Genomic DNA, 12231 nt, shown 5'->3' on the forward strand with positions numbered 1-12231 from the left:
AGAATCACAGCAACTCAGACCACCACAGCACGACAGACAGACGAGTGGTGGCCGTTTGGTTTTATGTCTATACTGTCTCTTTAAATTTCTATGTCAATCTTGATCTGATAGCGTAGTGGTTACAAATTGGGTTGCGAACCATAAGGTCAACGGATCAAAACTACCAGCTGTTCCGTGGGAGAAAGATAAGGCTTTCTGCGCCCGTAAAGATTTACAGCCTCGGAAACCCTGTACAGGGTCTCTATGAGTCGGAAACAACTCCATGGCACATAACAACAACAACAACACCTATAAATATAGGTCAAGTTCATCAAATTGTAGCAATTTACACTTGTTTCCTTTATCATTTTTTTTCTTTTTAATCTTCTCTAGTCAAGTTCTGATCATCAAGCCATTGAAGTTAGGTTGAATGAGTACTACAAGTTTGGGTGTCCTTAGGCATTTCCCCTCACTTCATATCAGCTGGACACTTCACTCTCAGCTCCAGCCCTCTGTGTCCCTAATTATTGAAGTATAGTTTCAATCACTAAGTTAAATGGTAATACATATATACAGATAACTCAGAACAAGAACCAACCACACTGTTCTGGGAGAGAAATAGAAAGGAACTATTAATTATTGCCATCCCAATAGTCAGATTTTCTATCAGAGTGATTGCTCCATATGATAATTATCAGTTGGTGTGGAAAGAGCTAAAAGTTTTAAAAAGGAGAGTAATAAAAAGAAATGATTCTCCTTGAAATCAGATATTTACCTCATAAGAAAACTAAGTGGAATTACCAGATTTTGTGTAAGTTTTCATATAATCAGTTTATTTTTCTTATTGAAAAAAGTAGTCTTATTTTTACTATCACTTTCTGCATATGCATCAGTTTGAAATGGTTCTGGAGTTTTCTATTCCTGAAATAAACGCTTAGCTACCACCCCACCCCCCTTTTAGTTACACATCTTCTTCATTTGCAGTTTTGACAATCACAATTAATCCTGCTAATAATTACTCACAGATGAATCATAAATTCCTGTTAACATCATCCCCTACTCCTTTTATCAGACCCGTCTGGGAATGAGGAAAACTATTCAATGGAGATACTACCTTACCCTCCTCATTCTGAAACTAAGCACACCATTGAAAGTTTGTAAGCCAGCCACTTCATGCCTTCATAGTATCCCCACTTTTGGTAGCCAGTGTCTAAATTGCCTGTCTCTATCAACCCAGTACATTGAGGAGACAAGCATGTTTCTTGATATGAAAATCCTCCATTCCAGTTGGCATTTTGAGCAACTGCATCCATAAGCAAAAGTCCAGTTCATCAAATTGTTGCCGTTTACATTTGCTCACAGTATCAAACATCTTTATCTTCATCTGGTCGGGTTCTGGTCAGCTCAGCCCTAGCCATTCAAGTTGGTCAGCTGAGTACCAACTACAAGTTTGGAAGTTCACACACACCTCCATGCACTTCAGACCAGCTGATTCTTTCACGCTCAGTCCTAGCCCCCAGTGGCTAGGTCAATGCCCCTGGGCTTAGGGGTTCACACATCTCCCTAAACTATAGACCAGTAGGCCTTCCTTTTCTCTCTCTCTCATCTCTAGGTCAGTGGGTGTCAGTGAAACAAGGCCAAACTCAGCCCAGGTCTTCATTGCTGCACTTTGCCCACTCCCACTCCCAAGTAGACCAGGGTGGCCACTTGCAACCATACTACACTGCTACGGGTTTCCTTTAAGTGTCAGTCCTAGAAGGGTGTTTTCCCTGATGAGCTGGCTTTTCTTTTCTGATGCCTCCAAAGCAAACAGCTTGCTTGAAACTCAAAAAGGCAAACAATCCACTTTTTTCTGCCAGTCTTTCTTTCAAAAAGAATCTTCTGTTCTCCCAGCAATTTGGAGTTGATCTGCATGTCTTTTTAAGTGGGAATGTCCCAACTCAGAAGGTTCTGTAAGGGGTTTAAGATTCTCCATACTCTACAAAGGTTTAACAAAAAGCCTTTTTCTCTGGTCAAATTTTAACTCCTCTTTTAGCAAATCCAATTAATCCTATGCTGAAGGTGGGCTTATACTCTTTCTGTAATCATAATTTACAATAGTCATTTCTATCACACATGAATGTCTATTTTACAATAATAGGCAGGGGAAACCAATATCCACAAGGCAGTCCAACACATATACATTTTCCCCTCCATTTAGCCTATATCTATGCATCTACTGTTCTTCCAAAGTAGTGTCTATATCACTATTCCTCTATCCCCTTTAACCCATGCATACCTCCCTGAGTCTTCCCCAACTTCCTGAAAATTCATTTATAATCCTAAACCTGATTTTAATATCATAATCCCCAATTTTTTTTCATTGAATTTTGTAAGCTTCAGCTTTAGAGATAATAAAATATACTACTTATGGCTTGTAATGTACCTCTTTTTGTTTGTTTAGACTTCAGTAGAAGTTCAAATAAACAACAGGATGGTGTGTTAACTACCTTGTGCTTTTTCAGTTAATAATAGCATATGTAGGTGACTTTAAAGAACAAAATTTTCTCACATTTCTAGAGGTTAAAAGGTGATGTTTGTTCCTTCTGTAAGCATCTCTCTTAGTTTTTGTTGTCTGCCTGTAATCCGTGGCATTACTTTGCTTATAGAGAAACCTTCAGTAGCATCTACCTTCCACCAGTATGTGTGTGTATTCTCCTATTTTTATAACTCAAGAGTGATTAGGTTTAGGACCTACCCTACAGTAGTATGACCTGATGAACATGAGTAAATAATACCCATATGTCCAAACATTGTCAAGCAGTTGTTTATGGGGATTAGGACTTAATGTTCCTTTTGCACAAACACAGTTTAATCAATTTTAGATTGTTAGAAGGAAAGGGGCAAAAACATAAGGCTTGGCTCATTCACAAGACTAATCATTCACTTAGGTTCCTCTCATTGATGATGTATACATGTTCTCACCTACTGCAAGTAGATATTTATGAGATAAACGAATGTTTACATGAATGAATGAGTGACTGAATAAATAATTGGCATCTGGCCAGAGGTGTCCTTAGGACATAAGGTGGAATGTGAGAATGGTCCAGCTCATCCTTTCATCCATGTGCCCTTCTCTCTGCTCAGCATCCTTTGGGTCTCACAATGCACATACTTCTTCAGGACCATTCAGTGTTCTACATGTGCTACACGCATATGTCTTTCCCTTTTGTAATATGCATCATACTTGTAACACTTGCAGTGTTCTTCTTTCTCACTAGAGTGGAAACTCCAGAAGGATAGAAATGGGGTTGAACCCACAGAACCCAGTGCTCTGCCTGACATAGGCCACTTTTCTGTTCTCAGTCCTTCCTAATGTTGTCATTATTTGTAAGCCATGTGGATTTGGAAGCAGTACAACAGTGATGGATTTTAAAGATCTATTCACTTCTCTAACACTGAGCATCAGATAGGTAATGCAGTTTCGGGAACTTAATCCTATTCAAGGTTTAAGTCTAAAGACAAGTAATACAATCCTCCTTCCCACTGATAACTTTTTATAGCCAATAAGATGTGTACCATGGTTTGCTGAAGATTTCTAGTAAAGGTTTTCCCTCCTCTTAAAAAAAGAGCCATGGGAGATTGTGAGCGGCCTCCGAGCCCCGGTGTGCCCCGAGTCCTCCTCCCGGCACGCTTTGACCAGTCCCGTCGGAGTCTCGGGGAGCGGGACGGTGACCAGCGGGCGAGGATGCCTTCCGACATCAAGGAAGTGCTGGCCAGCCTCCACCAGGTGGACAAGAGTGTCTCCAGAATCCAAGGTGGCCACACTTCCCTTTACCTCAACGGAAAGTCCTTGGCCCTCAACCACAGGAACCCAAGATCTATCTGACATCAGCAGTGATATCCTTCATTCTACATATTCTGAGTGGGCTCTGAAATCCAGGCAGTTCCCTGTTGATGTACTGAAGCAATCATTTATTTTCCTCAACACACTTTTACTTGCATTTGATATAGATGATGTTGTTCGGTGATTTGCGTTTGACATAGATGATAATGTTCAGTGTTTTGTGTTTGACATAGATGACATTGTTCAGTAATTTGGATCAGCTTTCTTTGAAATGGACACAAATATGAATCTCTCTAGCAGTTGGCCAGGTTGCTGTCTTCCATATTTTCATATTTTTTGACACAAACAAGTGACTTCTTCCTTCACTACATTCATTCATTAAACCACCTCAATTAGCGTTCTGGCAAAAAAAAAAAAAAAAAAAAAAAAAAAAAAAAGAACCATGGCGAGGCAGTCTTCTTTTCATGCTAATAGTGATGCTGTTGTTGTTGTTGTTGTTGTTAAGTGCCATTGAGTCGGTTCGTACTCATAGTGATCCTGTATAGGGTTTCTGAGGAGCCACTAGTGAGGTTGAACTGCCGGCCATGCAATTCAAGCTGACTTTGCAGTCTGTTGCATTAATCCACAGTGCTACACAGAGATTTCCGCAGTGATGCCAACAGCCTGTCTTAGAATAAAGGTCACAATGTGTTGGCAAAGTGGGTACAGAAGTGGGCATCCTTGATCACATCATTGAACTGCTGTCTTCACCAACCCAGAAGATCTCTGTCCTCAGCTCTGTGTATTGTCACATAAGCAGCTTTAGTGCTAATTAAAACAGGCTGAATTGCATTTTCGATTCGTTTGGTGCCATTACATTGGATTTGACTCTGCTTCACAGTAGTATGAGTTTAGGTCCACCTTTCCTAATATGTGGTGGAGAAAGTAATATTTCTCACATGAGGATGATGTATTGGTTAAATAAAGTTATAGATGTGAAGTATCTACCAAAGTAAGTACTTAAAACAAAGTAAGTATTCAAATGGTAATATTTCATTTCCATTTAAGAGCTATTTCTCATGTTGATTTTGGAGTCCAGTGGGTTGAATTAATGTACAATGAAATGCATACCCCCCCCTGCAGGTCTCTTATACATGACGTATCAAGTAGTTTACAATCTCGTTTGGGAGTCAGACAGACATTTAAAGCCATAATTTTAGTGGAGTTCATCAGCAACCCTAGTTGAAGAACAGTCACCAGCTAAAGGAAGGAAATAGTACAGATCAGATAACATCTGCAAGCTGGAGTGTAGGTCTGGAAGCCTAGACTAGGCTTCCAGAGCCTAGACTAGATAAGGTTGAGAAACGTTTGAAATTCTGGATGTAGTGTTGAACTCTTAAGCTAGACTCTTTTTTTTTTTCCAACTTTTTATTGTGAATTGAGTGAAGGTTAATATAACAGACAAGATCATCAGCTTTACATTCAGCATATTATATACTTTGTTTTGTGTCTAGGATTGCCGGCTCCCCCCCTGCAACAACAGTTATCCCACTTCCTCCCTGTGGCTTCCCTTTTACATCTTATATATCACAAATGAGCAAAGCAAAAATATTTGGTATATAAATACAAAACAAAAAATATATACATTTAAATGTCTGAAGGGCACATTCTGCAAGACAGCCTCCTGCCCACAGACACACAGTCTCAATCAGTCCATGGGATTGGAACCTACATTAAGCTAGACTCTTGTTGTTTGGAAGATGTTACTGTTGTTAGGTGCCATCAACATGGTTCCAACTCAGCAAAACTGTGCAGAACAGAATGAAACACTGCCCGGTCCTGTGCGTCCTCACAGTAGTTGAGCCTGTTGTTGCTGCCACTGTGCCAATCCGTCTTGTTGGGGGTCTTCCTCTTTTTCACTGACCTTCCATTTTACCAAGCATAGTGTCCTTCTCCAGGGACTTGTCCGTCCTAATAACTTGTCCAAAGTAAAGATGAAGTGTGGCCATCCCGGCTTCTAAGGAGCATTATAGCTGTACATCTTCCAGCACAGATTTGTTTGTTCTTCTGGTAGTCCATGGTACTTTCAATATTCATATCCAACACCATAATTGAAATACATCAATTCTTCTAATGTTTTCATTCATTGTCCAACTTTCACATATGAGGCAACTGAAAATACCATGACTTGAGTCAGGTGCACCTTAGCCCTCAAATTGACATCTTTGCTCTTGAACACTTTAAAGATCTTGTGCAACAGATTTACCTAATGCAATAAGTTGTTTGACTTCTTGAGTATTGCTTTCATGAATGTTGATAGTGAGCCCAAGCAAAATGAAGTCTTTGACAGATTCAAGCTTTTTTCCATTTATCATAATGTTATTTATTGGTGCACTTGTGAAGATTTTTGTTTTCTTTACATTGAGGTGCAATCCACACTGAAGGCTATAATCTTTGATCTTTGTCAGTAAATATTTTAAGTCTTCTTCACTTCCAGCAAACAAGTTTGTATCATCTGCATATTGCGGGATGTTGATGGGTCTTTCTTCAGTCCTGATGCCATGCTCTTCTTCATATAATCCAGCTTCTTGCTCAGCATACAGATAAATAATTATAGTGTAAAAATATAGCCCTGGTTCACATCTTTCCTGGCTTTAACCATTCAGTATCCCATGGTTCTGTTCAAACAACGACTTCTTTGTCTATGTACAGGTCCCTCATGATCACAATCAAGTGTTTTGGAATAACCATTCTCCTCAGTGTTATCCATAACTTGTCATGATCCACACAGTTGAAACCCTTTGCATAGTCAATAAAGCACATCTCTCTAGTATTCTTTACTTCTAGCCAAGATCCATTTGGTGTCAGCAATTTCCATGTTCTCTTCTTAATACAGATTGAGTTTAAGGCAGTTCGCAGTTGATTTACTATTGCATCTGTTTTTAAATTATTTCCTGAAAATTTTTACTTACATGGAGTGCTAACCTCAAGGCTGACAGATCAAACCCTCCAACTGCTCTTCAGAAACCCTATACAGAGTTGCTATGAGTCAGAACCGACTCAAAAGCATGTAACAATAACAATAGAAGAATTGCTGGGTCACATGGTATTTCTATTGCCAACTTTTTGAGGAAACTCCATACTGCTTTCCACAGTAGTTGCATCATTTGACAGTCTCACTAACATTGTAGGCGTATCCCACCAGCATTTGTCACTTTCTATTTATTTGAACTTTGCTATCAGTGCTGGGTCGAAGGCACTTTAACAACAATAACAATCAGTGCTGTGATGAGGTGATTCTCATTGTTGTTTTCATTTGTATCTTTTGAATGGTTAATGAATCGAGCAGTTACTCTTCAGGAGAAAGATGAGGCATTCTACTCCCATAAGCATGTACAGATATGGAAACCCTACACAGGATTGCTGTATATTGGACAGGACTCTATAGCACACACCAAGAGCAACAAATGGCTGATGATCTTGAGTGTTACTCAAAATGCTTGTTGGCTGCTTGAATGTCTTCTCTGGTAAAATGTCTGCTTGTGCCCTCTGATCATTATTTAATTGGTTTATTTGTCGTTTTCTTGTTGAGGTGTTGATGTTTTCTATTGAGTTATAGAGATTAGTCCCTTGTCTGATACACCATTGCCAAAAATGTTTTCCCAGTCTTTTCACTCTTTTGGCAAAATCTTTTAATGCTCATAAGTGTCTGTTTTTTGGGAGATCCCAATTATGTACGCGTATTCTGCATTTTGTGTGTTTTTGCTTATGCTGGATAGTGTATTTATGCCATGAATCAGAGCCCCTGAGTTTGTCCCTAGTTTTTCACTGATAATCTTAATAGTTCTAGGTTTTACAATTAGATTTTTAATTCAACTTGAGTTTGTTTTATAAACGTTGTGTGATATGAGTCTTGTTTCATTCTTCTACAAATGGATTTCCTGTTTTATCAGCTCCATTTGTTTAAGAGACTATTTCTTCCCCATTTAAAATGCTTTGGCCCTTTGTTGAAGACTAGTTGACCATATGTGCATAGGTTTAATTCTGTTCTGTAGATCTTTGTGACTTTCATTGTCCTAGTGCCAGCCAGTTATGACCACTGTGGCTGTGTAGTAGGTTTTGAGACTGGGAAGTGAGAGGCTGCCTACTTTGTTCTTCTTTAGTAATGCTTTGTTTATCTGAGGTTTCTTTCTTTTCCATAGAAAGTTAGTGATTAGTTTTTCCATCTCTAATGATGGATTGGGATTGCATTATATCTATAAATTGCTTTGGGTAGCGTTAACATTTATTTTTACAGTGTTAAACCTTCATATCCATGAACATGGTATATTCTTCCATTTTTGTTGCTGTGTTTTGGCTTTATTTTAGTGGTCTTTTGTAATTTTCTTTTTATAGCTTTTTGTTTCTCTGGTTAGGTTTATTCTTTTGGGTGACTATTATAAATTGCATTGTTTTCCCAATTTCCTTTTCAGAGCTCTATTAGTGTAAAGGAATCTCACTGGGTTTGTTTATGTTTTTACGTTTATACCCTGCCACTGCTGAATCTTCCAATAATTTTCTCAAGTTTTGGGGATTTTCTTTGGAATCATATCATCTGAAAATAGAGTTTCATTGCTTCTTTGCTAATTTGGGTGCGTTTACTTTCCCTTTCTTGTTTATAACTGTGATAGGTAAGGTTTTCTGTTAACTTGACTGGGCCAGGATACTTAGTGGTTGATATGTAGCTATCCCTCTTGATGTGATTTGATGTGATCACGAAATAAGAGGATTAAGGGTTGGATCAACCACCACTGTGATCTGACTTACAGGAGATTATCAAGGGTGTGGCATGCAACACCTTTTCTCTTATAAGAGACTTGAGTAGAGAAAAAGGACCAACTACCACCAAGATTGAAGAGCTAGCAGTGGATTGTATCCTTTGGACTTAGTCCCTACACTATGAAGCTCTTAAATCCAGGGGAAGATTGATGCCAAGATTGTATGGAGATCTCCAAGGAATACTCCCAAGGAGACAAGAACCTTTAACCAGAACCAACATAGATAAAGCCATCCACTTGAGTTATTTCTATTGTAGCAGAACTAGATAAATAAAACAATAGCTCTGGTTAAGACTTCCAGCACTGTATTAAATGGGAGTGATGATAAATGACATTCTTGTTTGGTTCCCATTTGCAAGGAGAGTGCTTCTAGTTTCTCTCCATTGAGAGTAATATTGACTGTTGGTTTTGTATTGTTGTTGTTAAGTGCTGTTGAGTCGATCCAACCCATAGCGACCCTATATAGGGTTTCCAAGGAACAACTGGTGAGCTAAACCACTGGCCTTGCAGTTCAAATGACTTTGCAGTCTGACACATTAACCCACAGCGCCACACCAGGACTCCTTGGTTTTGCATATATACCCTTAATTACGTTAAGGAATTTCCCTTCTATTTTATTTTTTATTTCTTCTATTACCCAGTAGCTTTTAAGCAGGGTAGTTATTCAATTTCCTTGTATTTAATTTTTTCCTCTTGATTTTCCTATTGTTAATTTCTACTTTTATAATGTTGTGATCTAAGAAGATGTTTTTACAGTATTTCAATGTTTTTAAATCTGTTGAAGCCTACTTTGTGGCCTAACATCTGATTTATTCTGGAGAATGTTCCATGTGCACTGGGGAAAAAAATATATGGCACTGTTTTTGGGTTGAGTGCTCTGCATAAGTCTATTAGGTCAAGTTGGTTGATTGTGTTGTTTAGTTCCTCTGTGTCTTTGTTGAGTTTCTTTCTAGATGTTCTGTCCTTCATCAAAAGTGGTGTATTAAAATCTTTTACTATTTTTGTAGAGTTGTCTATTTCTTCAATTCTATTAGAGTTTTAGTTATGTATTTTGAATCCTGGTAGCATACTAAGCTACATGTTGGCTTACTTACCACAAGGACAGCAGTTCAAATCCACCAGCCACTCTGCAGGAAAAAGATGAGGGTTTGTAGCCTCGGTACAGGGCAGCTAATTATTTATTATGGCCTTTCTGGTCAAATTTCTCCTTTTTGTGATCTAGTATAAATCCTAGCCTCTATGCCTGTGGTTCTGGACCCATTTTTAAATGAGTTACTAAGGAAAAAAGATTAAGATGGGGGAGTCCTGGTATGGCGATGTAGAATAAGCATTGGATTGCTAATAACATGATCAATGGTCAAAACCACCAGCCACTGCTCGTAAACCCTTTACAGGGTCACTGTGAGTCAGAACCAACTTAGCAAGAACAAAAACAAATGAGTAAAGATTCCAGTGGAACTAAGTATTAAGAAACTAAATATTAGAGGAAGACACATTAACAACCTGTGATTTGCAGGTGATACAACCTTGCTTGCTGAAGGTAAAGAAGACTTAAAATACTTGCTGATAAAGATCAAAGACCACAGCCTTCAGTATGGGCTGCACCTCAATGTAAAGAAAACAAAAACCCTCAGATTGAAAAAAATAACATAATGATAAATGGAGAAAAGACTGAAGTTGTTAAAGCCTTAATTTTGCTTGGATTTACTATCACTACTCATGGAAGCAACAGTCAAGAAATCAAAGGACATATTGCATTAGGTAAATCTGTTCCATAAGACCTCTTTAGAGTGTTCAAGAGCAAAGATCAGTTTGAGCCTCTGGGCAATGGTTCAAACCCACCAGCTGCTTCTTGGAAATTCTATACAGGATCGCTATGAGTTGGAACTGACTTGACAGCACTTAATAACAACATATTTTTAATAGTAGAAAGAAATTCTTTTTCTTGCATACCTATTCCCCATTCTTTCTTTTATCTCCTTTGGAATGTTTTAAAATCTTCCATGTTTGTCTTGAATCCAGACCTGTTATTTTCATAGCAACTATGACTCTTGCTGAGATGCTCTCTGATTCAAATGCTCCTCCTCCTCTGGGTACTCATGAATCACGATCAGAATCCTGACATGACCATGATGACTAAGCCTTGCAAGTCTGGATTTTATGCAGAATCCAGTTGGTTTGCATTAGACTCAGTAAGAATTGGAGCCCAACCAGACCAGAAGAAGCTGAAAACAAGTAGCTGTAAATTGGGTGGAATAGAACTGCTCCATAGCAGAGGAAAGAATCAGGCTAGATTGTAATTTTTTTAGGCTATATAGCCACCTGGCACTGTGGATCAGTACTGGATTGTGAACCACAAGGTTGGCAGTTCAAACCCACCAGCTTCTCCTCAGAAACCCTATACATGGTCGCTGTGAATCAGAACTGACTCGATGGCACTTAATAACAGCAACAATCCAAAGGATGGACTGACTCTTGGTGTGGCACAGTAGGATCAGCACTGGCCTGCAAGCCACAAAGTCTCCAGTTCACACCCACCAGCTGCTCCTCGGAAATCTATGAATTGGAACTGACTCAATGGCACTTCACAACAACATGCAGAGGTTATGAACTTGAAGTTCTCTGTTGTAATGGCAATCACAGAAGGACTCAGCATAGCCTTTTGGCAGGGAAAATCACCTGGACCTGTGTGTACCAAGAGAAAATCTCTGGCCTCTAAACAGTATTAGTCCCCCAGAAGTGGTACCACCGTTATAGATTTACAAGCATTTTAGAGGTGTTTCAGAAGCTCTTGCTTATAAGCGCAAGCATTTGAAAAGAAAAATATATTAAATGCATAAATATACTTTTAGAGGTTTAAGGGAATTTACATTATAAATGGTATGGATTGAGATTTCAACTTGTTTAACCTATTCACCTTGAATTGATCAATTTTATCTATAAATAGAATAAAATTATAAGTGGAACATAAGGGTCTAAGGAAAATAGATTTTTTAAATGCTCTGGTAGAGTAGTGGATTACGAGTTGGGCTGCTAACCACAAAGTTTAGCAGTTTGAATCTACCAACCATTCTGTGGGAGAAAGATGAGGCTTTCTGCTCTTGTAAAGATTTGCAGCCATGGAAACCCTATACTCTGTCACTGTGAGTCATAAGCAACTCCATGGCACACAATCAACACCAATCTCAATGAATAGAAGGTTAATTTCAAAGCCAATGTAGCCCACATGGGCTTTTCTGGGCACAAATCTGTCCTCAGACAGCAAACAAACTCTTATGAATAGCTCCAATATTAGTACTTATTACTTCACAGCCTTTGCTTGTGCTGTGTTGTTAAGTGCTGTTGAGTCAGTTCCAACTCATAGCAACCTTGTATGGGGTTTCTGAGAAGCACCTGGAGAATTTGAACTGCAGACCTTGCGGTTCAAACTAACCTTATGGTCCAGTGCTGGACTTCACAGCCTATGTACTGATTTATTTGTGGATTTCTTCCACTCATGTTTATGTTCCTTGTAATCACAATCAGGTTGGCTCCCAGAACACCTAACACAGTACTAGGTATACTGAAGCTGTGACAGATGGTTTGAAGGAAGCAGGTTATGGGAAAGGTATTCTTTTTTTTTTTTTTTTT

General features: G+C 38.8%; 1 protein-coding gene across 1 annotated transcript in view; it reads left to right on the forward strand.

Moving 5' to 3' along the window:
* The window catches only part of CLYBL (citrate lyase beta like), a 173247-nt gene that overhangs the window by 50834 nt on the left and 110182 nt on the right, over nt 1-12231 (forward strand). The window lies entirely within an intron of this gene.

This window comes from Chrysochloris asiatica, unplaced genomic scaffold (assembly GCF_000296735.1).
Source record: "Chrysochloris asiatica unplaced genomic scaffold, ChrAsi1.0 scaffold00029, whole genome shotgun sequence".
NCBI lineage: Eukaryota > Metazoa > Chordata > Mammalia > Afrosoricida > Chrysochloridae > Chrysochloris > Chrysochloris asiatica.